The sequence below is a fragment of the Grampus griseus genome (genome assembly GCF_964374135.1).
Source record: "Grampus griseus genome assembly, chromosome: 8".
Lineage (NCBI taxonomy): Eukaryota > Metazoa > Chordata > Mammalia > Artiodactyla > Delphinidae > Grampus > Grampus griseus.
The window spans coordinates 60,884,120-60,908,764 of NC_139002.1; the positions used below are offsets into that span (position 1 = coordinate 60,884,120).

Below are 24,645 nucleotides of genomic sequence, written 5' to 3' on the forward strand. Positions count from 1 at the left end.
TCCAATCAATCTATGAATCCAGATTGCATTTAATTGTCCTGTCTCTTTATTCTCCTCCAATCTATGACAGTTCCTCAAACTGTCTTTGTCTTTTATAACTGACACTTTTGAAGAGTACTGGTCAGTTATTTTATAGAATGTCCCTCACTTTAGGTTTGTCTGATATTTTCTCATAGTTAGGTAGAGATTATGTATTTTTGGCAAGAAAATCAGAGGAGTAATGTCCTTTTCTCACTGCATCACATCAAGGGATACATGATGTTGTACAGGATGCTAGTAATCATTTGGTTAAGGTGGTTTTTCTACCATATAGTTATTAGTTTCCCTTTGTGAGTAATCAGTATTTGGTGGGAAGAGACTTTGACACAATGTAAATATCTTCATCATACTTTAATCCACTTATTTTAACATCCAGTTTGGCCTGCAACAATAAGCCACGTAGTTATGAGATGGTTTGTTATGCAGCAATAGCTAACTGGTAACACTGTGATAGTACTGCCTTTTTTAGGGTCTCAAATAATTTGGCTTATAACCCTAATACAGTCACATAGCAGTTATTCTTTTTTTTTTTTTTTTTTTTTGGCCACACTGTGGGGCTTGTGGGGTCTTAGCTCCCTGCCCAGGGATTGAACCCATGCCCCCTGCAGTGGAATTGCAGAGTCCTAACCACTGGACCACCAGGGAATTCCCCAGTTATTCTTACTAAAATAAGATTCTGAGGAAAACCAGATTATCACACTAATATTTAAATCCAGCCAGTTACAAATCTTAGTAGTTATGAAATTCACATTTCTGTTTATCCTCTTTGAATATTCTGCACAATGCTTTTAAGACAGTGGACTGAAGAATTATTCAAGAAATCAGCACTGCCTCAATTACTTTATGATTTGTCCTTGTGGAGTAGTGAACGGAAGATTTCATAGATAATACTGGCTCCTCAGGGCTTCCTCAATCCTGACAATGTTTCTGAGCAAATATTTCTATGGAGGCTGATCACAGATCTGGGGTCTTTCCCCCCCCCACACCATAATTATTCCAGTAACCAAAGTCATATTATTCCCATCTCTGTACTTTTACAAACAGTGTTAAGACCTACCCCACCCAACCCACAGGGTCCAAAGAGAGGGTGGTGTGTCCTCAACCAGTGGGCCTGTAGAATCATACCTTCTTTGAAATTCACACCCTCCAATCCCAGCTTCTATGATCATGGCCAAGGCCAGGTCTGACTGATTTGCCAGTGGTGCTAAATACTCTACTATAGTCCCTGGTGAGTGCCAAGACCAACCTTCATCCAATTCTCCTGAATGTCTTTAATCAACGTCCTTGGTTCTCAGCAGCCCCTAGATGAAAGGTACAGTGATTTGTGACACCTAAAACTATAGCTCTTGTTTTTTTACCTTTTGCTTTGACCTGGAGCCCACATTATGCATGACTGCTCTCAAAGGCTTTCTATCGCAGATGATCAAAGATTATGACAGGAACAGAATGCCTTTTCATCACATCCAAGAACAGATGGTCAGCCCTGAGTCCAGCATCTAGGTGTACTCAGCCCCTAGGGAGACCAGGCTACTGTGGACAGTGGATGGGCCAATCTTGCAACAGGATACCATGGCGACAATCCCTAGAAGTAAGGTTACCCCCAATTCCCTTGCACTTTGCTTTGTTCATTTAACAGGATGTGCTTCAGATGGTTCCTTATCAGTGTATATAGAGCTATGTGACTCTATTAACGTAAATAACTTTATTGACTTTAAGTGGCTTCTACTACTTCAGTCAGTGCTGTAGTGAGTGTCCTTGCATATCTATCCATCCTTGTACGTAAGAATCTATGTAGAGGAGTGGGAATTCAAAATGGTGCAGCTACTGTGAAAACAGTATGGTGGTTCCTTAAAAAATTAAATATAGTACCATATGATCCAGCAATTCTATTTCTTCAAGAATTGAAGGCAGGAAGTCAAATAGATATTTGTTTACTCATTTTCATGGCAGCACTATTCCACAACAGCCAAGAGGTGGAAGCAACCCAAGGGTCCATCAACAGATGAATAGATAAACAAAATGTGGTCTATACACACAATGGAATTAAAAAATGGAATTCACCCTTAAAAAGGAAGAAAATTCTGACACATGCTGCAACATGGAAGAAACTTGAAGACATTATGCTAAGTGAGATAAGCCAGTCGTAAAAGGACACATACTGTATAGCTCCACTCATATGAGGTACCTGGAGTAGTCAAATTCATAGAGACAGGAAGTAGAATGGTAGTTGGCAGAAGGCTGGGGAGAGGGGAGTGGGCATGGAGTTCCAGTTTGAGAAGATGAAAAGGTTCTGTAGGTGGATGGTAGTGGTTGTTTCACAGAAATATGAATGTACTTAATGAAGCTGAACTGTACACATGAATATGGCTGAAATGGTAAATTTTTTGTTATGTGTATTTTACCACAATTTACAAATTTCTTTAAATTCTATAAAACAATGAAGAAAAAAAAGAACCTACTTAGAGGATAAATTCCTAGATATGGAATTGTTGGGACAAAAGGTGCATACATTATTTACTTTGAGAAATATTATCACATTGCCCTCCGGTGTGCACTCATACCAGTAAGAGTGACTATTTCCACAAAATCTCATCAATTGGAGGAATTATCAAATTATTTGATCATTGCAGAGTTTAAGCTGGGGAGTGAATTCAGTTGGCAGTTTTGAAATATCCCCTTGGCTGGTGTTTGCAGAAGGGGTTGAGTGTGGGCATGGGGGTGAGCCAGGTGGACTAGTTAGGGAGCTGCTTCAGGAGTCCAGGGCTGGGGTGATGGTGCCTCGGACCAGCAGGGTGGCAGTGGGGATTTATTCAACAAATCATTCTAGATTAATCAAGTGACTGCTATGTGCTGGGCTGTTCTAGGTGTTGGGGCTACAACAGTGAACCAGACAAAATCCCTGCTCTCATGAAGCTGACATTCTAATAGGAGGAGAGGAGGGGAGAGAAAACAGATAGTTGGTGATGGTGCTATGAAAAAAATTAAAGCAGGGAAAGGGGAGGTGATATTTGGGCAGAGACCACAGTGAAATGAGGAAAGGAGAGCCCTGTGGATATGGTGGGGTGTTTTGTGCCGGTCTCAGCCTATCAAGCAATGATGTGGTTGGATTGGCCGTCGTGATTGCAGGACACCCTTCAGCAACAACCATTGGGAAACTTTGAAAAAACAAAGGTTTTTTACTTACAGCACCTGGAAGTCACACAGCACCTGGGGCCACACAGCGAGGTCATGGGGAGAGAGAGAGAAAGCATGTGTGAGCCTGGGGTTCTGCTTTTATTGGGGTCAAGGGTGGGGACCAAGGTTTTTGCGCGCTCACTCTTTATTGGTGAATTTAAAACATAAGGACAGAAATTTAAAGCATGGAAAGAGAAAAAACAAGCGGCCCAAACAGTTATCAAATTCAACCAACATCGCTAAAACAAAGGAACCTCAATGCAGGGAGGCGGCCTGGCTTTTTATCTAGTGGCTAGCAGTGTGTTTATTCTAGATAGCCGTCTTTGAACACAGGAGCCAAAATCTTTTTATCATCTCTGTGAAGGGGATCAAGGGACAACTGAATAGACTTCCTCCTGCTGGTATGGGTGATATGGTGAGGGCCACTGTCAAGAAAGGCAAACTAGCGGACTTCCCTGGTGGTCCAGTGGTTAAGACTCTGCACTTACAGTGCAGGGGGCATGGGTTCCATCCCTGGTAGGGGAACTAAGATCCCACGTGCCTCGTGGCATGGCCAAAAAAAAAAAAGTACTTAAAGAAGAAAGGCAAACCAGAGCTCAGAAAGAAAGTACATCCAGCAGCGGTAATTTGACAACAAAAGTCTTACCAGAGAAACGATGGCATGTTTCTTTAATTTGAAGATAACACTGGGATCATAGTAAACAGTAGAGGCGAGATGAAAGGTTCAGCCATCACAGAACCAGTTGCAAAAGAGTGTGCAGACTTGTGGCCCAGGATTGCATCCAATGCTAGCAGCATTGCATGAGTCTTTGGTGTATTTGGAAAGAAAGAAAGGAAGGAAGGAAGGAAGGAAATTTAAAATTACTTGCTTCCCCTGCCCAAAAGATAGTCATCTTTGAAGTGGATACATAGGCAATCAAAACTTAAGTCAGGCACTTGCATTATAAAAAAACATAAAAATCCAACAACCTGTCAGGGTTTACAATGCAATCTTCCCTGTGATGCAGAAGCATCAGAATCAATGGTGAGGACATTAACTGGCTGGGTACCTGATTGGCTAAAAGTCGGGGTAGGGTACATTGTAACCAGAAATTGCACATCTAAATAGGGTTATAGTAGCAAATCTGATAATAATTATACAGGCAATAGTCTGAAATTCAGTCCATAGCCATTGTATCAAACTTGAAAAGTCCAGTCTTGAAAGTAGATCAGTTATCTCCGGGGGAGGGGGGGCGCTGGCAATCTGTTCAAAGATTTGGTAAGATTGTGGAATACTTTAACATCTTGGGCCATCTGGTGTAAGTAGTGTTGAACCTGTCCTGAGTTGGGAGATTGCTCTATATCTCATCGAACCAGTCTTTTAGTCCTGAGAATAGGTGAGTTAAAGGGTTATATCCCATTTTTGGAAGCAGTGATGCAGGTGGGTTCCCCAGTTAGGCCTACATGATGCAGGTATTTGGATCAGGTATTTATTTATTTATTTATTTATTTATTTAATTAATTGTTTAAACTTTTTTTGCCTTCGACGCTTGTGGGATCTTAGTTCCCTGACCAGGGGTTGAACCCAGTCCCTCTGTGGTAAAAGCTCCAAGTCCTGGGCTTCCCTGGTGGCGCAGTGGTTGGGAGTCCGCCTGCCGATGCGGGGGACGCGGGTTCGGGCCCCGGTCCGGGAGGATCCCACATGCCGCGGAGCGGCTGGGCCCGTGGGCCACGGCTACTGAGCCTGCCCATCTGGAGCCTGTGCTCCGCAACGGGGGAGGCCGTGACAGTGAGAGGCCCACGCACCGCGATGAAGAGTGGCCCCCGCTCGCCACAACTAGAGAAAGCCCTCGCACAGAAACGAAGACCCAACACAGCAAAAATAAAAAAATAAAAAAAAAAAAAAAAATGCTCCAAGTCCTAACCACTGGACTGTCAGGGAATTCCCTTGGATCAGGTATTTAATAAGAGGCATTTCTAGGGAAACAGAAGAAACAAGCAAACAAAAAAGGTTCATGACTGGAGCATATCATAATCCAAGTTTCTGAGTTCTGAAGGCAACAGTCAAGAAGATTTCTAAACGTCAGGCTTGAGGCATTTTCAGGTGGAATGAGGGCAGACAATGGCAATCTGACAGATTTTCCTGGTTTGCAGTTTGAATGTCTCTGGTGATTTTTCTTAGTGGCCCACATAGCAACAGTCATGAAGATTGTCCATACATGAGCTGTTGTGGAGATCTCTCTGAAGTTTACATCAAGTTGTCCCACTTCAGCCTGCATAGCTTTGGGGAAAGGGTGGTTTTTGTTCTTAATGATTCCAAGGCAGAGGGTGGGAGAAAAATTGGAAACATTAGTCTGGAGAGTTGTAGCCAGATATGGGAGGAAACAAGAAGAATTCAGCATCCAGTCCAGTTGACAGGTACAAAACAAAATGCCAAAGACGATTAACAGGACTAGAATCTGATGTCTCCAAGGTATACAATAGTTTTCCATTGAAACATAATTTTTTTCTCTATATACTCACTCCCATTTCTATCAGAGATAATCAAAGTAAGACTAATTTGTTTGCAAAATAAGTCTAGTCTCATTAAACGTGGCCTGATTATTTACATAGATGCAGCAAGAATAGTGATTGATCATATAGGCTCTTTTAAGTCTGCCTTGCTGGAACTTTTCATAAGAAATCTCCAGATTGAATTTTTAAATGCCTCTTGAGGCTAGGAAACCAAGCCTAGAATTTACCATCAGACTTTGCCTGCAATACCTGTAGAATTGGGTGAATTCCTCTCTCTTCTTGAGGTTCCCAAAATATCCTGAGGTTCTTGGGCCTTCCAAGAAGTGATCTCATAATGCTGCTGAAACCCTGTAAGCAAGGTATGAGGGTGATTTTTCCAAGGGGTTTGTTGACTCTATAAAGTCAACTTATTTCCTTAAAGCCATCTGGCCATACCTGAGTCTGTGTATGTCTCTCTCAAATATGATATTCCTGTCAAAAACCTTGGTGATATAATCAACATTTCCAATTTTGTCCTGTCACAAGGAGAGCAGATTCTTGTTGCCCTTATGCAAATAACTATATGGCCATGAAAATAAGAATACTCAATGGGAGTTTCCAAATTCTGGAGGGATCAGGTAGGAGGGAAAAGTAATTGTTTCATCTTTGTTCACAAAGATATACTTTACCAAATTACTGTAAGTCATAGCTTAAGAGGAAAAGTTTCCTTAATCTGGAAAACTAAAGATTAAAGAACCAACAGTGCTTCAAGCAAAAGGCATTAAAAAATTATAATTATCCTCAGCAGTTCATTCAATCCTATGTAATTAATTCTTTTTTTAATTAATTAATTTATTTATTTCGCTGCATTGGGTCTTCATGGCTGTATGCAGGCTTTCTCTAGTTGTGGCGAGTGGGGGCCACTCTTCGTTGCAGTGCACGGGCTTCTCATTGGGTTGGCTTCTCTTGTTGCGGAGCACGGACTCTAGAGCACAGTCTCAGTAGTTGTGGCGCACAGGCTTAGTTGCTCCGCAGGATCTTCCCAGAGCAGTGCTCGAACCCGTGTCCCCTGCATTGGCAGGCGGATTCTTAACCACTGTGCCACCAGGGAAGTCCCTATGTAATTAATTCTTTTTTTTTTTTTTTTTTTTTTTTTTGCGGTACGCGGGTCTCTCACTGTTGTGGCCTCTCCTGTTGCGGAGCACAGGCTCCGGACGCGCAGGCTCAGCGGCCATGGCTTATGGGCCCAGCCGCTCCGCGGCATGCGGGATCTTCCCGGACCGGGGCACGAACCCGTGTCCCCTGCATCGGCAGGTGGACTCTCAACCACTGCACCACCAGGGAAGCCCTGTAATTAATTATTGACCTTGATCTTTTGTTAGCAGTTTTATGAATCCAGTTTTCCTTAGACCTCTAGAAAATCCCAAAGTTACTCCCAGGTCAAAAAGACTTCACTTAGAATTTGATTTGGGGAAGTTAGTCCAAAATATCAAAAGGTTTTGGACACTTAACTAAATAACATCACAGATCATTATGAAAAAATACTTAATTATCTACTTAACCAAAGTGACAAAAGATTTAAAAGGCAAATACAGAAGGCCCCAGAGTTGTGAGTTCTCATAATATTCAGAAGACTCAGTTTTCTTAGTAATCAAACACCTGATTAAGATAACATGAAGCAGAGGAAATTATTTTGGTAAAACACAACATCTTTGATTCCTAGCCAGATTACTTAAAAGGTAAAGAAAAACCTTTTGTAATCTCTTACGAGGAGTAGATCAATGCTCCAAGATAACTTTGTCCTTTTAGCAGATGAAAGAAAATACGTAAGCATACTACTGATACTAAAGCCTATGTTTTTAAAAAAACCCTTATAGTAACAATTCCATTTTAGCCAACTTGACCCCACAAGGTAAATTTCTCTGTTCCTTTCTCTTTCTTCCCAACTTTCTATACCACTTCATCCTTTATTTTCCTCTTTCCCATTCTGAAATAACCAGTTTTACTTTAGGAAAAATTTACTTTCTTTTCCCTTAACAAAAGTGCATCTCCATACCTCATACCTTCTCTAAGCCAAAAGTAAAAATCCTACTTTCCTTGCATACAGAGTTGTTTACCTTATTATTTCTAGTAGCTTTAATTATGTATATTAATTAGAATTCTTAACTTTTAGGAACCTTAATTTCGAATGAACACTAAGAAGTAAGCACATGTGTGGGGAGTTCCCTGGTGGTCTAGTGGTTAGGATTTGGCACTTTGACTGCTGTGGCCCGGGTCGAGTCCTTGGTTTGGGAACTGTGATCCCTCAAGCTGTGCGGTGCGGCCAAAAAAAAAAAAAAAGTAAGCACTTGTGAACTGAACTGTTAAATCAGCATTCTTTAGATTGGCAAATTTATGAATACATTTCATAATTTCTAGAAACATACATTTCTTCATAGTATAGTTTTTCAACGTGGCACAGGACATGCTTCCTAATAGAAGAAAATACCGTTTCCTCTGTAATAGGAGGTCAAAATTAGGTAAACTTAGACTTGTTGAGCAATTCCTATTTCAGTATTTTATCATATTTGGAAATGATCTGGACATTAAATGAATTCCCATCATTTAATTTAACTTAGCAAAATTTTCAGGGTGGAAGTTACCAAAGATTTGGGAAACTATTCTTAAGTAGACATACCATAACACATAATTATTGCAGTAAAGTTCACCTAAAAACTCTTATCCCACTTACATTTATCTATCTCCCAACAATTATGTTTAGACTACCCACAAAAAGTTCATTAGACACAAGTCAGCCATCATCCAAAACTACCTTTCTTGCTGACAAATTTTGTAATGGAGATAACATGAATTTATTTGACTAGTAAGCCCAGGGAGAATAAAAGTTGTTTATCTGCATTTTATTTATTTATTTATTTATTTATTGGCCATGTGTCATGTGGGATCTTAGTTCCCCAACCAGGGATCGAACCCGCACGCCCTGCAGTGGAAGTGTGGAGTCTTAACCACTGGACCACCAGGGAGGTCCCGATCTGCATTTTATTTAATGCTGGTAACTCTAAAGACATACCTATTTTAATTTAACCAGTTTTTATTTACCAGCGATTACCCCGGATCATGTGAACTCAAAAAACATTTGAGTTAGTTACTGTATTTCTGAGTTTTAGGAATACTTAATTGATAACTATTTATTTTTAAACCAATTAAATAAGATCTCTTTTAGAAATTAATTTTAGCATTTCCATCCAGAGGTAGAGAAAGAAAAAAATCACATATATATAACGTGCATGCATAGATATACATAAATGGGCAGACAGACACAGACACTCTATAGCTTCTGTTCCAAAATGTTAGCTATGAATCACATACAACAATATAAAACTCATTAGTTTATAATAACAGTTGAATCCAAGTTGGCAGATGGAACAATTTAAGGTTACCTGCTCCAATGGCTAAAGCTTCTTACTAATATTTGTGGAGAAGACTTTTAAGATTTGTATTTGTCCTTGACAAGTAATTTCCTGGGGTGTTTATATTTCAAAGACATTTTAAGATTTACATCTTCAAGGGACAGAGAAAGAATCTAAGTTTTCTTCTTGAGTTTTAGTGCCTTTTGGATGGTTTTGGCAGTCCCAATAAAATGTAGTAGTGCTGCCCTGTAATTAGGGGAGTACCTTCTAAAAATAATCCTCTGGACTCCAGGTCAGAGTGGGCTTTTTCAGGGTTGAAAATGAAAAGGGGTGGATCACTGTGGTGATTGGCATAGTGTATTGGGTCACTGGCACAGTGATATTGGATCACTGTGGTCACAGAAATGATAAACCTATTGAACCATGCCAATTTTGCGCAGCAAGAGACGGGCTTCATCTTAATGTTTTCCATTCATTGTGAGCCTTACCAGTAGTCACTGTGATGGAAGAATGGTCATGGTGCCAGGCACTAAACATCCAAGTGAGGAGAGGAAGTCCCCTGGTACGAATATCAGTGGCTCTAAGGGCCTTTGCCTTCCCATTTCCCTCTTCATCCTCACAAGAGATTGGTAACCTTGTCACCTTTTCCCTTGGGGGCAGGGACACCCATGACTCATACTTCTAATTCTGCCCCATACAGGGGAAAGTCCAGGGGCCTCGGGATCTGTAATATCTCAGAGGAAATGAGCTCAAATGAATCTTTAAGAAAGTTATGGCTTTTAGTGTCTTTAGAGATACCAGCCAGTTGACACATTTTGGCAGCTGTAAATATCAATTCAGAGACTGTCTTGTTCCAACCAAACAAGAAAATCCAAGAAATCCACAATAGCCAATTAGTTTCCCTCTCTCTTTCCCCATGCATAAAATCTTTAAATAATATTTTAATTTCAGTTAAGGTACAGTTTTTGATCTCAGTTTCCACTTCCTGTTTTTATCCTGTTACCTTAATCTTATGTGCTGTTACCAGAAATTTTTGGATGATGTCACTCTGAGCCCTCTTTGTGGGTGGCTGCTTTCCTTTCCACGGGGTATCCCAAGAGACCTCGCCAGGATTGGGTCTGCCTCCACTAACGGGAGATATGCATATAGTCTTTGGGAAAAGCCCCCAGGCCCCTGGAGTGTAATTCCAGAGTTTTGGCATGTTGGTATGCATGGCTTTAAATAACACCCAGGAGGCACTTCCCTGGTGGTCCAGCGGTTAAAACGCCACGCTCCCAATTCAGGGGGCCTGGGTTCGATCCCTGGTCAGGGAGCTAGATCCCACATGCCTGCAACTAAAGATCCTGCATGCTGCAACTAAAAGATCCCGCATGCCACAACTAAGACCCAGCACAGCCAAATAAATAAATAAATATTCAAATAAATAAATAACACCCAGGAAGCATCTGTGGGGTTTTGCATTTGTCAAGGAGCTGGTGTACCCCATCAGGGTTCTTAGGAGACATTGGCACCAGATGTTTAGGACATTTATATTTGTCTATTAATTTTTTTAGTAACACTGATGCCAAAAGGTCAGCCTCTGTGCACCTGTGCCAAATCAAATCTCTCAGAGACAACAGTTTTAAAGGAAGTAGAAAAGAATAGCTTTATTGCTTTGCCAGGCAAAGAGTACACAGTGGGCTCCTGCCCTGAAAAACTGTATGTCCCTAACCCGGGAGGATTTGATGAGGAGTTTTATAGCAACAGTTCAAGTGTGGAGTTGCTGATAAGATTAGGGTGGGTGCAGAGCCTGCACTCCTTTAATCTCATCTCAGGTGGTCTCAATCTTTTTTTGTTTGTTTTATTTTTGGCTGAGTTGGATCTTTGTTGCTGCACATGGCTTTCTCTAGTTGCAGTGAGAGGGGGCTACTCTTTGTTGCGGTGCGCTGGCTTCTCATTGCAGTGGTTTCTCTTGTTGCGGAGCACGGGCTCTAGGTGCACGGGCTTCAGTAGTTGTGGCTTGCGGGCTCTAGAGCGCAGGCTCAGTACTTGTGGCTCGCGGGATCTAGAGTGCAGGCTCAGTAGTTGTGGCGCATGGGCTTAGTTGCTCTGCGGCGTGTGGGATCTTCCTGGACCAGGGCTCCAACCTGTGTCCCCTGCATTGGCAGGCGGATCCTTAACCACTGCGCTTAACCACTGTCTCCTAATCTTGATGAGTTTCTCTGGTCCCTTTAATCTCGCCTCAGGTGGCTTCTTGGCTGCTTCTCCCTTGATTAGCCACTGTTTGAATCTCCCTTTTGGAACTCAGGGAAGGGCATGGATGCTGGAGTCTGTTCCCTACAAATAAGAAACGGGGGACAGAAAGGCTTCCATGCCCAGGAGCCCCACAGGGTCCTGCTCAGTTGCAACATCACACCAGGGATTGGATCCATAATATTCCATCAGTTCAGGGGACCAAGTAGTGAGTGAAGTGGTGACACAGAGACTGTAAGCCTCTGTCATATTTTCCCTCTGGTGTTGCCACTGGTTTCTGGCTGCAAGGCTATTTCATTCTTCTTGGTTAGGACACATAGTCCTACATAGCACAACCTACTGACAGTGGTAGCAGTAAGAGATCTCCTATCCTCTTCCCCTAAGGGAATGTTTTTCTCATACCTTTAGCCTCTCCTTGAGTAGTGACAATAGCCTTGCAATTCAAGGCTCCTTAGCTCTCCTTGGCCTTGAGGCATGGAGGACCCTTAGGCAATAGTCAATTAAGCCCTTTATAATTAGTGGCCTACTCTTCTCATTAGACCATTTAGTCTTTATCACACCACTCTGGGGAGATCCTTGGATTATTATGGCAGCTGTGACCTTTTGGGTTGGATACCACAGGCAACACACCACTGAGAATCATGTGAAAGCACACCGTAGCGCAACAGGCCCCCAGCAAGGGGTGCTCCTTCCTCAGATGGTGTTACCCACCCGAGTTAGGTGGTTAGTAAGCAAGTTACAGGTAAAAAGGGCATTCCCCTTGTTTAATTGCAAGGGCAATCATGCAATCCTGCCCACTATGCCAATTGTTTTGTGCCTGTCTCTGCCTGTCAAAAAGCAATGTTATGGCTGGACTGGCCCTTAAAGTTCTTACTATGATTGCAAGATATCTTGCAGCAATAAGCATCAGGAAACTTTGAAAGAATAAAGGTTCATTTACAGGACCCGGAAATTACACAGCGTACCTGTGGCCGTAGAGCAAGGTTGCCATAGAGAGAGGAAGAAAGAATGTGTGGGCTTGGGGTTCTGCTTTTATTGGCGTTGAGGGTGGGGACCTAGGGTTTCAGTCTCTCTTCATTGATGAATTTAAAATATTTGATGGGCTTCCCTGGAGGCACAGTGGTTAAGAATCCGCCTGCCAACGCAGGGGACAAGGGTTCGAGCCCTGGTCCAGGAAAATCCCACATGTCACGGAGCGACTAGGCCCGTGCGCCACAACTACTGAGCCTGCGTGCCACAATTACTGAAGCCCGCGCACCTACAGCCCATGCTCCGCAACAAGAGAAGCCACCACAATGAGAAGCCGGTGCACCACGACGAAAAGTAGGCCCCGTTTGCTGCAACTAGAGAAAGCCGCGCGCAGCAACGAAGACCCAACACAGCCATAAATAAATAAATAAATGTATTAAAAAAACAAAAAAAAAACATATGAGCAGGAATTTAAAGTGTGGGAAGGGAAAAAACAAGTGGCCCAGCCATAAAAAGAAACGAAATTGAATTATTTGTAGTGAGGTGGATGGACCTAGAGTCTGTCATACAGAGTGAAGTCAGAAAGAGAAAGACAAATACTGTATGCTAACACATATATATGGAATCTAAAAAAAAAAATGTCATGAAGAACCTAGGGATAAGACGGGAGTAAAGACACAGACCTACTAGAGAATGGACTTGAGGATATGGGGAGGGGGAAGGGTAAGCTGTGACAAAGTGAGAGAGTGGCATGGACATATATACACTACCAAACATAAACTAGATAGCTACTGGGAAGCAGCCACATAGCACAGGGAAATCAGCACGGTGCTTTGTGACCACCTAGAGGGATGGTATAGGGAGGGTGGGAGGGAGGGAGAAGCAAGAGGGAAGAGATATGGGGACATATGTATATGTATAACTGATTCACTTTGTTATAAAGCAGAAACTAACACACCATTGTAAAGCAATTATACTCCAATAATGATGTTAAAAAAAAAAAACAAGTGGCCCAAATGGTCAGTTACTGAGATCAACCAATACCTCTAAAACAAAGGAGCCTCAGTTCCAGGAGGCAGCCTGACTCTTTATCTAGTGATTTGTTCATTCAAGATATCCTTTGATGTGGCTGCCTCAGTAATCAAAGCTTAAGACAGGCACTTTCATTACAAAACAAAGAACCTAACAGTCAGTTTATACTACAAGGGAGAAGTATTCCAGTCAGAGGGAACAGTAAGTCCAAAGGCCCTGAGGCAGGAATATACTCAGTGCCTTCTAAGAACAAACAGCAAGGAAGCCAGTGGGACTGGTGAGCAGGGAGCAGGGCACACGGTATAGGAGTGTGTGGTCTGGACCAGAATCTAGAAGGCCGCATTAGTCAGACTGGGTAAGGATTTGGGATTTTACTCTGAATGCAATGGAAACTTTTTTTTTTTTTTTTTCAGTTCAGCATCTGATCTAGGAACAGATTCTAGGGACAAGGGAAAGCAAGCAAAGAACATGAAGGTCTGTTTTGAACAGCACAAGCTCAAGGCAACCATGACTTGAAGCAGGGGGTAAGCGGTGGCAGAGGGGGCGGTGAAAGGGTGGGAATCTGGATGTAGTTTGAAGGGAGTGCTAATGAGATTTGCTGATGGATTGGATACTGGATGTGGGAGAAAGGGAGGAATTAGGATGACTCCAAGGGTTCTTGGGCTGAGAAATCGGAAGAGTGTGTGGCCATTTGCTGAGATGAGGAAGGTTATGAGTGGAGTAGGGCTGGAGGGGGATGGGGAAAAAAGAATTTTGGAATTGAGGGAAGTAGTGGATTCATGAGATACTTAGTGAATAAAATCTCTAGGGCCTGGGGACTTTTGGGGTGTGGGGAGAGAGGGAGAGGTCAGGGACAAAAATGAGTCTCAGGTTTCTGGGTTATGGACTGGGAGATGTTGGCACCATTTTCTGAGACAGAAGATGGGAAAGGTGCTGGCTGGTACTGCAGCAGGAAATCTGGGTAGCAGCTGCTGGAAGTGATGCTGATTCCAGCCTGGAATATTCCGCCACTTCCATATTGCTCTCTGCCTCCTTTCTTTGGAAATCTGTTTAAATGTCTGCTTATTAGCGAACCTTTTCCTGACCACCTTCTCTCGAATATGGTTGCCATCCTCACCCCTGTGTGTTCCGTTGCCTTCCCTGGCTTTATTCTTTTTCAGCACATTTATCACCATCTGATATTACTGCCTGTTTATGGGATGGTCTCCCACCACTACAAAGTGAACCATATGAGAGCAAGGAATTGTGTCAGTTTTGTTCCCAACTTAAAACAGTACCAAGTATCTAGTCAGTGCTCAGGAAATATTTGTAGTCTAAATGAATGGTGAATGCCGAGTAGGGGCTGGGATGATCGCTGGGCCCCCTCTGATTAATTTGAGACTGTCACCAGTTTGGATTCAGTGCATCTTGGTGAAACTGCCCTGGCCCTGGAGGCTGAGAGCAGAAAGGACAGTGGCAGAGGAGATCCGGGAGCTGGAGTGAGGAGGAAGGGGTAGAGCCTCAATATCTCCACCTGTAAAATAGAAATGTAAAATGAAGTGTGACTTCCATAAGGGGCTGTGAGTGAGGATTGGATGTGGGAGAAATATTTGGATTAAGGTTCCTGGAGTGCAGGGTAGGGGGTGCAGGCAGGGATAGCGTGAGATAGTAAATGTTTGCAATTTAGTAATAAAGGGTGTTTTTTTGTGAAAGGTTGGTTGTCATTGGGGTGGGAGGAGGCTGGCCTGCCTGGAAAAGCCCAGGAAATGGAAGGGAAGGGCAGAGCACAGGTTAGGGGGCAGTTAGGTCCTGGGGCTGTAACTACCCGTGACAAGATTGGGGCAATTTGTGAGCTGGGGTGGTGAAGCAGTCTGGAACTCACTCCCTGGTCTCCATCCAACATTCCTGGCTCCATGAGAGCCCTCCTCCAGGGGGAGGCTGGAGGGAGGGAGGGCAGGGCAGACTGAGGCTATTATCTTCTGGAAGAAGAGATTGATGCCCAAGTGGGAGAAGGATGGTACTAGTGCCCATGTCCTAATCCCCAGAACCTGTGAATGTTACTTTGTATGGCAAAAGGGACTTTGCAGATGTGATTAAGGTACAGATCTTGAGATAGGGAGATTATTCTGGATTATCTGAATGGGCCGATATCATCACAAGGATCCTTATAAGAGGAAGGCAGGAGATCAGAGAGTCCAGTAGAAGTTATAAGGGTGGAAGTAAGAGGTTGGAGTGATACGAGGAAGGGGCCCACAGCACAGGCATACAGGTGGTCTCTGGAGGCTGGAAAAGACATGGAAATGGATCTTTCCTGAAGCCTTCAGAAGGAATGCAGTCCTGTTGAAACCTTGATTTTAGACTTCTGACCTCCAGAACTGTAAGAGAATAAATCCACGTTGTTTTCAGCCACAAAGTTTTCGGTAGTTTGTTATAGCAGCCATAAGAAACTAATACAGATCCAAGGTCACCTGGGGACTGATGGTGGACTTGGAACTGGATTAGAACCTTGTTAGTCCAGATGTCTCAGTCGAAGCCTCCTTGCTTCCTGTATGCTTTGGCCAAAGCTTCTGGGTCACTGTGCAGCTCCCTGGGACAGTAACTGGACCCTTATCACATGTATTTCATTTGACCTTGACAAGAACCCTGTGGGGCAGACAGCCCCTACTTTACACATAGAGAAACTGAGGTTCAGAGGTGAAGTGTCTTGGCCAAAGTCAGAGCACACAATGAGGAATCAATGAGCTAGATCCCAGATCCAAGTCCTCTGCCCTTCCCTGAACAGTACAGATACCACACGTGTCCAGTATTTTGGTCTCTCATTCGTTCATTCAACAAATATTTATTGAATATCAGCTGATGCCTGGCCACTGTGCTCAGTGCTGCGGAGCCACTAGTGAACAGTCATGACGTCCAGAGACTAGGAATCCTTTGTTCTTGCATCTGTCTACATAGGTCAGTCAGGTCATGATGTTCCTGTAAACCTCCAACAAGACAAATATTATTCTCTGTTCTGCAACTTTTTATCTCTATATGAAGGGAAAAGTGTTATACCTTTAAAGGTCAGAGCCTTGAGAATGGACTATCATGTATATTTCAGACTATAGGCAGCATTCCCCCCCCCACCCCCCCCGTACACGGGCCTCTCACTGTTGTGGCCTCTCCCGTTGCGGAGCACAGGCTCCGGACGCGCAGGCTCAGGGGCCATGGCTCACGGGCCCAGCCACTCCGCGGCATGTGGGATCCTCCCGGACCGGGGCACGAACCCGTGTCCCCTGCATCGGCAGGTGGACTCTCAACCACTGCGCCACCAGGGAAGCCCTATTTTTTTTAAATTAATTTTTATTGGAATATAGTTGATGTACAATGTTGTGTTAGCTTCTGCTGTACAGCAAAGTGAATCAGTTATACATATACATATATCTGCTCTTTTTTTTATTCTTTTCCCATATAGGTCATTACAGAGTATTGAGTAGAGTTCCCTGTGCTATACAGTAGGTTCTTATTACTTATCTGTTTTATATATGGAGCTGTGTATATATCAACACTAATCTCCCAATTTATCCCTCCCCGCCCACACAATAGGCAACATTCTTAACTCAAAGCAAAAGCAATAGAATACAAAGGTTAAAGTAAAAGAAACAGATCTAATGTGGAGTCAGATTTGTTCTTCTCTATTACGCCTGCAACCACCATGCCACCTTTTTTTTTTTAAGTTATTTTAGTTTTGGCTGCGTTGGGTCTTCATTGCTGCGTGCAGACTTTCTCTAGTTGTGGTGAGCGGGGGCTACTCTTCGTTGCGATGCGCAGGCTTCTCATTGGGTGGCTTCTCTTGTTGCGGAGCACGGGCTCTAGGCACGCAGGCTTCAGTAGTTGTGGCTCACAGGCTCAGTAGTTGTGGCCCGCAGTCTCTAGAGCGCAGGCTCAGTAGTTGTGGCACACGGGCTTAGTTGCTCCGTGGCACGTGAGATCTTCCTGGACCAGGGCTCGAACCCGTGTCCCCTGCATTGGCAGGCGGATTCTTAACCACTGCGCCACCAGGAAGTCCCCAATACAGTATTATTAACTGTAGTCACTATGTAATGCTGTGAATACATTAAATCCTCATGATTTGTTTATCTTATAAGTGGAAGTCTGTACCTTTTGACCATCTTCACCCGTTTTACTCACCCCTCACCCCCTGCCTCTGACTACCACCAGTCTGTTCTTTCTATCTATGAGTTCAGGTTTTTTCTTCTTCTTTTTTTTTTTTTTTTTGGCTGCACTGCATGGCTTGTGGGATCTTAGTCTTTTTTTTTTAAATTTCTTTTTAGATTTTACATATACTCTCACCTTTTATTTATTTTTATTTTTTATTTTAATTTTATTGGCGTATACTTGATTTACAGTGTTCTGTTAGTTTCTGCTGTACAGTAAAGTGATTCAGTTATACATATACATATATTCATTCTTTTTTAGATTCTTTTCTCATATAGGTTATCACAGAATGTTGAATAGAGTTCCCTGTGCTGCGTAGTAGGTACTTGTTGGTTATCTGTCTTATACATAGTAGTGTGTGTATGTTCATCCCAAGGTCCTCCATGCCACATTTCTCCTTTGGTAACCATAAATTTGTTTTCAATATTTGTAAGTCTGTTTCTGTTTTGTAAATAAGTTCATTTGTATTATTTTAAAAATTAGATTCCACATATGAGTAATATCATATGATATTTGTCTTTCTCTGCCTGACTTACTTCACTTAGTATGGTCATCTTTAGGTCCATCCATTGTTGCTGCAGATGGCATTATTTCATTCTTTTTGATGGCTCAGTAATATTCCATTGTATATATGTACCACATCTTCTTTATCCATTCCTCTGTTGATGGACATTTAGGTTGCTTCCATGTCTTGGCTATTGTAAATAGTGCTGCTGTGAACATTGGGGTGCATGTATCTTTTCAGATTATGGTTTTCTCTGGATATATGCCCAGGAGTGGGATTGCTGGATCATATGGTAGTTCTATCTTTAGTTTTTTAAGGAACCTCCATACTGTTCTCCATAGTGGTTTACCAATTTACATTCCCACCAACAGTGTAGGAGGGTTCCCTTTTCTCCACACCCTCTCCAGTATTTATTGTTTGTAGACTTTTTGATAATGGCCATTCTGGCTGGTATGCAGTGATACCTCATTATAGTTTTGATTTGCATTTCTCTGATAATTATTGATGTTGAGCATCTTTTCATGTGATTTTTGGCCATCTGTAGTCTTTGGAGAAATGTCTGTTTAGATCTTCTGCCCATTTTTTGAGTGTGTTGTTTGTCTTTTTGACATAGAGCTGCTTGAGCTGTTTGTATATTTTAGAGATTGAGCCCTTGTCGGTCGGTCGCTTCATTTGCAGATATTTTCTCCCATTCTGTGGGTTGTCTTTTCGTTTTTTTTTTTTTTATGGCTTCTGTTGCTGTGCAGAAGCTTTTAAGTTTAATTAGATCTATTTGTTTATTTTTGTTTTTATTTCCATTACTCTAGGAGGTGGATCAAAAAAGATATTGCTGCCATTTATGTCAAAGAGTGTTCTCTCTCTGTTTTCCTCTAAGAGTTTTATAGTGTATGGCCTTACATTTAGGTCTTTGATCCATTTTGAGTTTATTTTGTGTATGGTGTTAGAGAATGTTCTAATTTCATTCTTTTACATGTAGCTGTCCAGTTTTCCCAGCACCACTTGTTGAAAAGACTGTCTTCTCCATTGTATATTTAAGGCAACATTCTTAACACAAAGCAAAAGCAATAGAATAAAAGGTTAAAGTAGGGCTTCCCTGGTGGCACAGTGGTTGAGAGTCCACCTGCCGATGCAGGGGACACGGGTTCGTGCCCCGGTCCGGGAGGATCCCACATGCCGCGGAGCGGCTGGGCCCGTGAGCCATGGCCGCTGAGCGCAGCGGGAGAGGCCACAGCAGTGAGAGGCCCGTGTACCACACAAAAAAATAAATTAAAAAAAAAAAAAGGTTAAAGTAAAAGAAACAGATCTAATATGGAGTCAGGTTTATTTTTCCCTGTTACAGCACCCCTCCTGGGGCCGGCTTTCTAGGGACTTGGAAGAGAATCCACAGCAATCACTTATAACTCATTCATCCATCCTAAACTCAGAGTCAGGCCCAGGAGAGACCTCAGTGACTGTTTGCTAACCAGAAAATAAATGACGTGTTGAGTTGAAATGTGCCATGTAATTTACAAGGCCCATAAAGTAGAAACAAAATAATACATCAAGAACAGAAGGTTTTTTTTGTTTTTCCTTTTGGTTTTTTTTCGGAGTGTCAGGGAAACTACAGATATGGATACAACTTGCTGAAGTCTCTCCAACTGAGCATCAGGCTGGGAGGTGCACTGAAGGACTACAATGATGACTGATAGTGAACTTTAAATCCACCGCATGGGGAATTTCCTGGTGGTGCAGTGGTTAGGACTCCATGCGTCCACTGCAGGGGGCCCCAGGTTCTATCCCTGACTGGGGAACTAGAATGCCACAAGCAGTGCAGTGGCAGGACCAAAAAAAAAAAAAAAAATCCACTACATGTTACATATGGACACCCCCCCACACACACACATACACACAATTTGCACATGCCACCCAGGAAGAGACAGGAAAAGCAGTCAGGCCTGCCTGAGCAGAAAACTCCTTAAACTTACATGCACTTTCCACCAATCATTTCCAAGGCCCCCCCCCCCGACTTCCTGTTTCCAAGATAAATATCCCACTCAAAAACCCATGAGCAGACACATCTGCACACTGCCTCCTGTCTCCTAGTTTGGCTGCAATAAAATCTTTTCTCTCTGCACACAACTGTTGCCTGCTATTTGGTCTTTCCGTTGGGCAGCAGGCAACGAGCCCATTTGCTCCATTACAATGACCCTGAGGTAGAGGAATCTTGTACCCCAAGCAAAAGTATACTCCCTCAGCCAGCCCACCCAGTGGGGCTCGCCAGCTCCTCACAGCATCTCCACACGCCTGCCATGCTCTCCTGCCAAGCAGTCTCCTCATTCACCACACACCCCAGTGCCTGCTCAGGGAGTCCCCTCCCACCAGGAAGGTTTCTTTTTTCCTCCTTTCTCACTCTTTAACTCTGAAGCATGGTTCAAGGTACAGCTGAAGTCTCTCCTGCTCAATGTCTCCTCGTCCTTCTCCAAGGGTATGTGTCATCCTTTGAGGACAGGGTATAACAGAGAATAACAAACCTGACTCCATATTGAATTCCTTTAGCACTGACCTTTGTGCTGTTGCCTGTACTGAGTTATGCTGGCTTTGCCCCTTTTGTAAAAGAATGTTGCCTATAACCTGAAATATACAGGATAGCCCGTTCTCAAGGCTCGGACCCTTTAAGGTGTCATTCCATTCATGTAGAGACTAAAAGGTGCAGAACAGAGGATAACATTTGTCTTGTTGAAGTTATATGGGAATACTGTGACCACACCTACATGGACAGCTGCAAGAACAAAGGATTCCTACACCAAGCCACACCTGCTCCCCTTTTAGTATAAAAGAAGCCTGAATTCTAACTCAGGTAAGATGGTTCTTTGGGACACTAGTCCACCATCTTCTCGGTCTGCTGGCTTTCCAAATAAAGTCACTATTCCTTATCCCAACAACTCATATCTCGATTTATTGGCCTGTCATGCAGTGAGCGGTACAAGCTTGGACTTGGTAACAAGGGCACCATTTTTTCATCCTGTCTCCTCTCATTGTGCCCATCACCAGGATGGCCACAAGGAGGCCCGCAAGCATGGCCATGCCCCAGGCACACCACACTCTTTCAGGCCTCTTTTGCACTTGCAGCCCCCTCTTGTCTAGACTGTCCTCTCCTGACTTCTCCTCCTTCAAAGTCTCATCTCCCTGAGGATCCCTCCCCACCTCCACACCCACATGTTACCCTTCTCTGCTCACTGCCCCCACTCTTCTCAGAATCTGTCTCTAGTGTAGCAATTGTCACACGAACACATGTCTAATGAATTCAGTTCCATTAGATTGAAGGGAAGAAAAGCCCATCTTTTACATTTCTTGAGTGGCTACTCTGTGCCAGGCACTGTGCTGTGTGCTAAGGAAATAGAGATGAATCAGAGACCTGCCCTCAAGGGCCTAATGATTTGCTTGATGCCTCCCAAACTAGACTGGGGGCTTCCAGGGGATGAGGACTCAGATCTGATTCCCCTGTGGGTCCCCCATCACCAAGCACAGACTGGCTCATAAGAAAGCTTTGTGGAGCGAATGCAAGATTGACCTTCTTAAGTTGTAGCTTCAGCTCGGACAAGCCACTTCACTTTCCAGAGCCTCACGTTCCTCATAGGCTAACTGGGAGCAGGGTTTCCAGGACTGGGGTGAGGATAAGAGGAAATGACAAGTGTGAAAGCTCTTTGGAGACCAAATATCCTTCGGTATACGTAAGAGATGGTGACTGACGTTTCCCTCTGTCCCCTACCAGGGCCAGCCATACTCCTCAAGGACCATGGAAGCAGCCCTCACTGGCATTGAATTCACATCACTCAGGTCTAAGCCTTCCTGGATCCTGGAGAATTCTCTGCACAGAGCCATGGATTTCTCTCTCCAGCCTACGGGCTTTGGATTTATTTCTGACTTGGGAAATCCCCATCCTGCCTTCTGCTTTCAGCCCAGGCCCTGGCTTGGGTAAAACACGAGGAAGCAGGTGACATCTCAGGACAGAAGGGGCCACGTCAGGGAAGTGTCTTCCAGGGATTCACACCAGAGCTGGAGACATGGTTGGGATATTATGTTAGAGAAAATGAAAGCTGGGAGAGCGGGAGGGACCTGCCTCGGGTCTCCAGAAAGTCAGTAATAGAGCCAAGGTAAGTCCCAGGATGCCTGGCTCTCATCACATCCACTCTATCTCAGGGCCACCAAAGCCCTACCCCATCAGAGTCCCCCTAACGTTCCTTCTCATCTCTCTCTCTACCCCGAGACACTTAGTTCTGCCCAAAAAGATTCTCAGTGTTCTCCAAATACATCATCTGCTTTTAACTCAGTGCCTTTGCATGCAATACGCCTTTTTGTGCATCCCCTTCTCCCACTTGTCTACTAGGTAAACCCCTACTCATCCCTCAAGGCCCGTTCAAATAAATGTTTCCTTCCTTCAAACAAAGTCTAAACTCAGTTTATCCAGAATCCATTCATCTCTCTTTCCGCTGTGTTCTTATAACACTCTCTGTATACACTGATTTTAATATTTACTACCCTCTTCTATAATTGTCTATAACTGTCTTAGTCCTCACTAGACTGTATTCTTCTCTAGGATAGGGATTATTTCTGCTTCATCTCTCTGTCCCCAGGGCCTATCAAGGTGTCTGGCACTCAATTGGCACTCAATAAATGTCGACCAAATAGTGGAACAGATGAAGGAATATGAGGCAAATTTTTAACCTTTTTAAATTTTATATTTTTAAGGAATATGAGTCTTTATTTATTTCTTTATTTGGCCATTCCACGCAGCTTGCAGGATCTTAGTTCCCCAACCAGGGATTGAACCCGTGCCCTCGGCAGTGAAAGCATGGAGTCCTACCACTGGACCACCAGGAAATTCCCTCAGAGTCTTAGTTTATTATCCTTGAAATGAAAGGAAAAAAAAACTCAAGCACTTGGTAAGGATAAATGGTGGATAATGAATGTGGCACCATCACTGACTCAGTTGCCTGAGCCAAAAATAGGGTATCACCCCAAATTTCCACTTATCCCTCTTCCTTTTCCCCTTCCCCTGTCACCATGGCTTTTTTTTTTTTAATTAATTTATTTTATTTTTGGCTGCGTTGGGTCTTTGTTGCTGTGCTCAGGCTTTTCTCTAGTTGCGGTGAGCAGGGGCTACACTTCGTTGTGGTGCGTGGGCTTCTCATTGCAGTGGCTTCTCTTGTCATGGAGCACGGGCTCTAGGTGCGCGGGCTTCAGTAGTTGTGGCATGAGGGCTCAGTAGTTGTGGCTTGCGGGCTCTAGAGCGCAGGCTCAGTAGTTGTGGCGCACGGACTTAGTTGCTCTGCAGCGTGTGGGATCTTCCCGGACCAGGGCTCGAACCCGTGTCTGCTGCATCGGCAGGCAGATTCTTAACCACTGCACTACCAGGGAAGCTCACCATGGCTTGTTGAACCTGGCTGAGGAGGTAGGTAAGAAACTCTAGGTTACTGGGGGATTTCCATCAGGCCAGAGCTGTCAGGAAGGACGGAGGCAAAGGATGCCGGACGTAGGGATCCTGTAACTAAAAGAACCAGAGGGAGTGACTGCTGGGGACACTGAAGGAGCAGATAAGGGATGGAGAAGGGAGAAGTCAAGGGTGGGTTCTGGGGACTTAGAAACCACTCAGTCTCTGCCCTCAAGGAGCTCATGGTCTGCTGAGGAAACAAATAGAAACAGTTTTATACAGAACTTCACTGTAGTGCAGCACTACCTCCTTCCTGATACCCCTTTTTTATTTGGCTTCCAGGATACCACCCAACTTACCTGGCTTTCTGCTTATCTTCTTGGCCCTCCTTCTCATTAGTTTGCTGCTTCTCCTAGTTTTCTCAAATTCTGAATTTTGAAGGAAATGATTTTCCATCTACACTCACTCCTTTGGTGGGCTCATCCACTCTCATGGCTTTAAACACCATCCATGTGCTGATGACTCTCAAACTGATATTTCCAGTCTTGATCTCTCCCTTGACCTTCAGACCTATATGCCCTCCTGCTCCCTCAACAACCCTACTCTAATGGACATCTCAAAGCCAACACACTCAAAAATGAGCTCCAGATATTTCCCCCCAAAACCAGCACCTCCCTTGTCTTTCCAACTGGTCTCCCTGCTTCTGCCACTGACCCCACTGAATTTTTCTTCATAAAACAGCCAGAGTAACTCTGTTAAAATCTAAATCAGATTGTGTGGATCCTCTGCTCATAACCCTTCACGGGATCCTCAACATGGGGTAAATGGGGTAAAACCAAAGTCCTTATTATCGTGATCTGCGAAGCTGTACTCTCTGGCTCCTATCTCTATCCTCGTCTTCTCCCATTCTCCCCACAGAACACTATGCTCCAGCCATTCCAGGCCCTTTGCACTTGTTCCTTCCTGATGTTCTTCCCTAAATATCAGAATAGTGCCCCCTTTCTTTTTTCTTCAGATCTTTTACTCAAAGGTCACCTTCCCAGTAAGGTCTTCCTTGGCCCCCTAACTGAAAGGAAACGTCTCCCCTACCAACATTTTATTTCCACTTCTCTGACTTATTTTTTCTCCTCAATATTTACTGCAGTCTTAAAACTATATATTTTATTTACCTATCTTCTTTATTTATCTCTCATTAAAATGGAAGCACCATGAGTCTCCTCATGATTTGT

At 43.6% G+C, this 24,645-nt stretch overlaps 1 long non-coding RNA gene across 3 annotated transcripts in view; it reads left to right on the forward strand.

Moving 5' to 3' along the window:
* LOC309826528 overlaps window positions 1-24,628 on the forward strand; it is a 65,573-nt gene extending 40,945 nt beyond the window's left edge. For all 3 annotated transcript variants that reach the window (XR_014297112.1, XR_014297113.1, XR_014297114.1), the window contains one exon: window positions 21,758-24,628. This is a non-coding gene — a long non-coding RNA (uncharacterized lncRNA). The remainder of the gene's footprint in view (window positions 1-21,757) is intronic.
* Window positions 24,629-24,645: the final 17 nt, after the last annotated feature.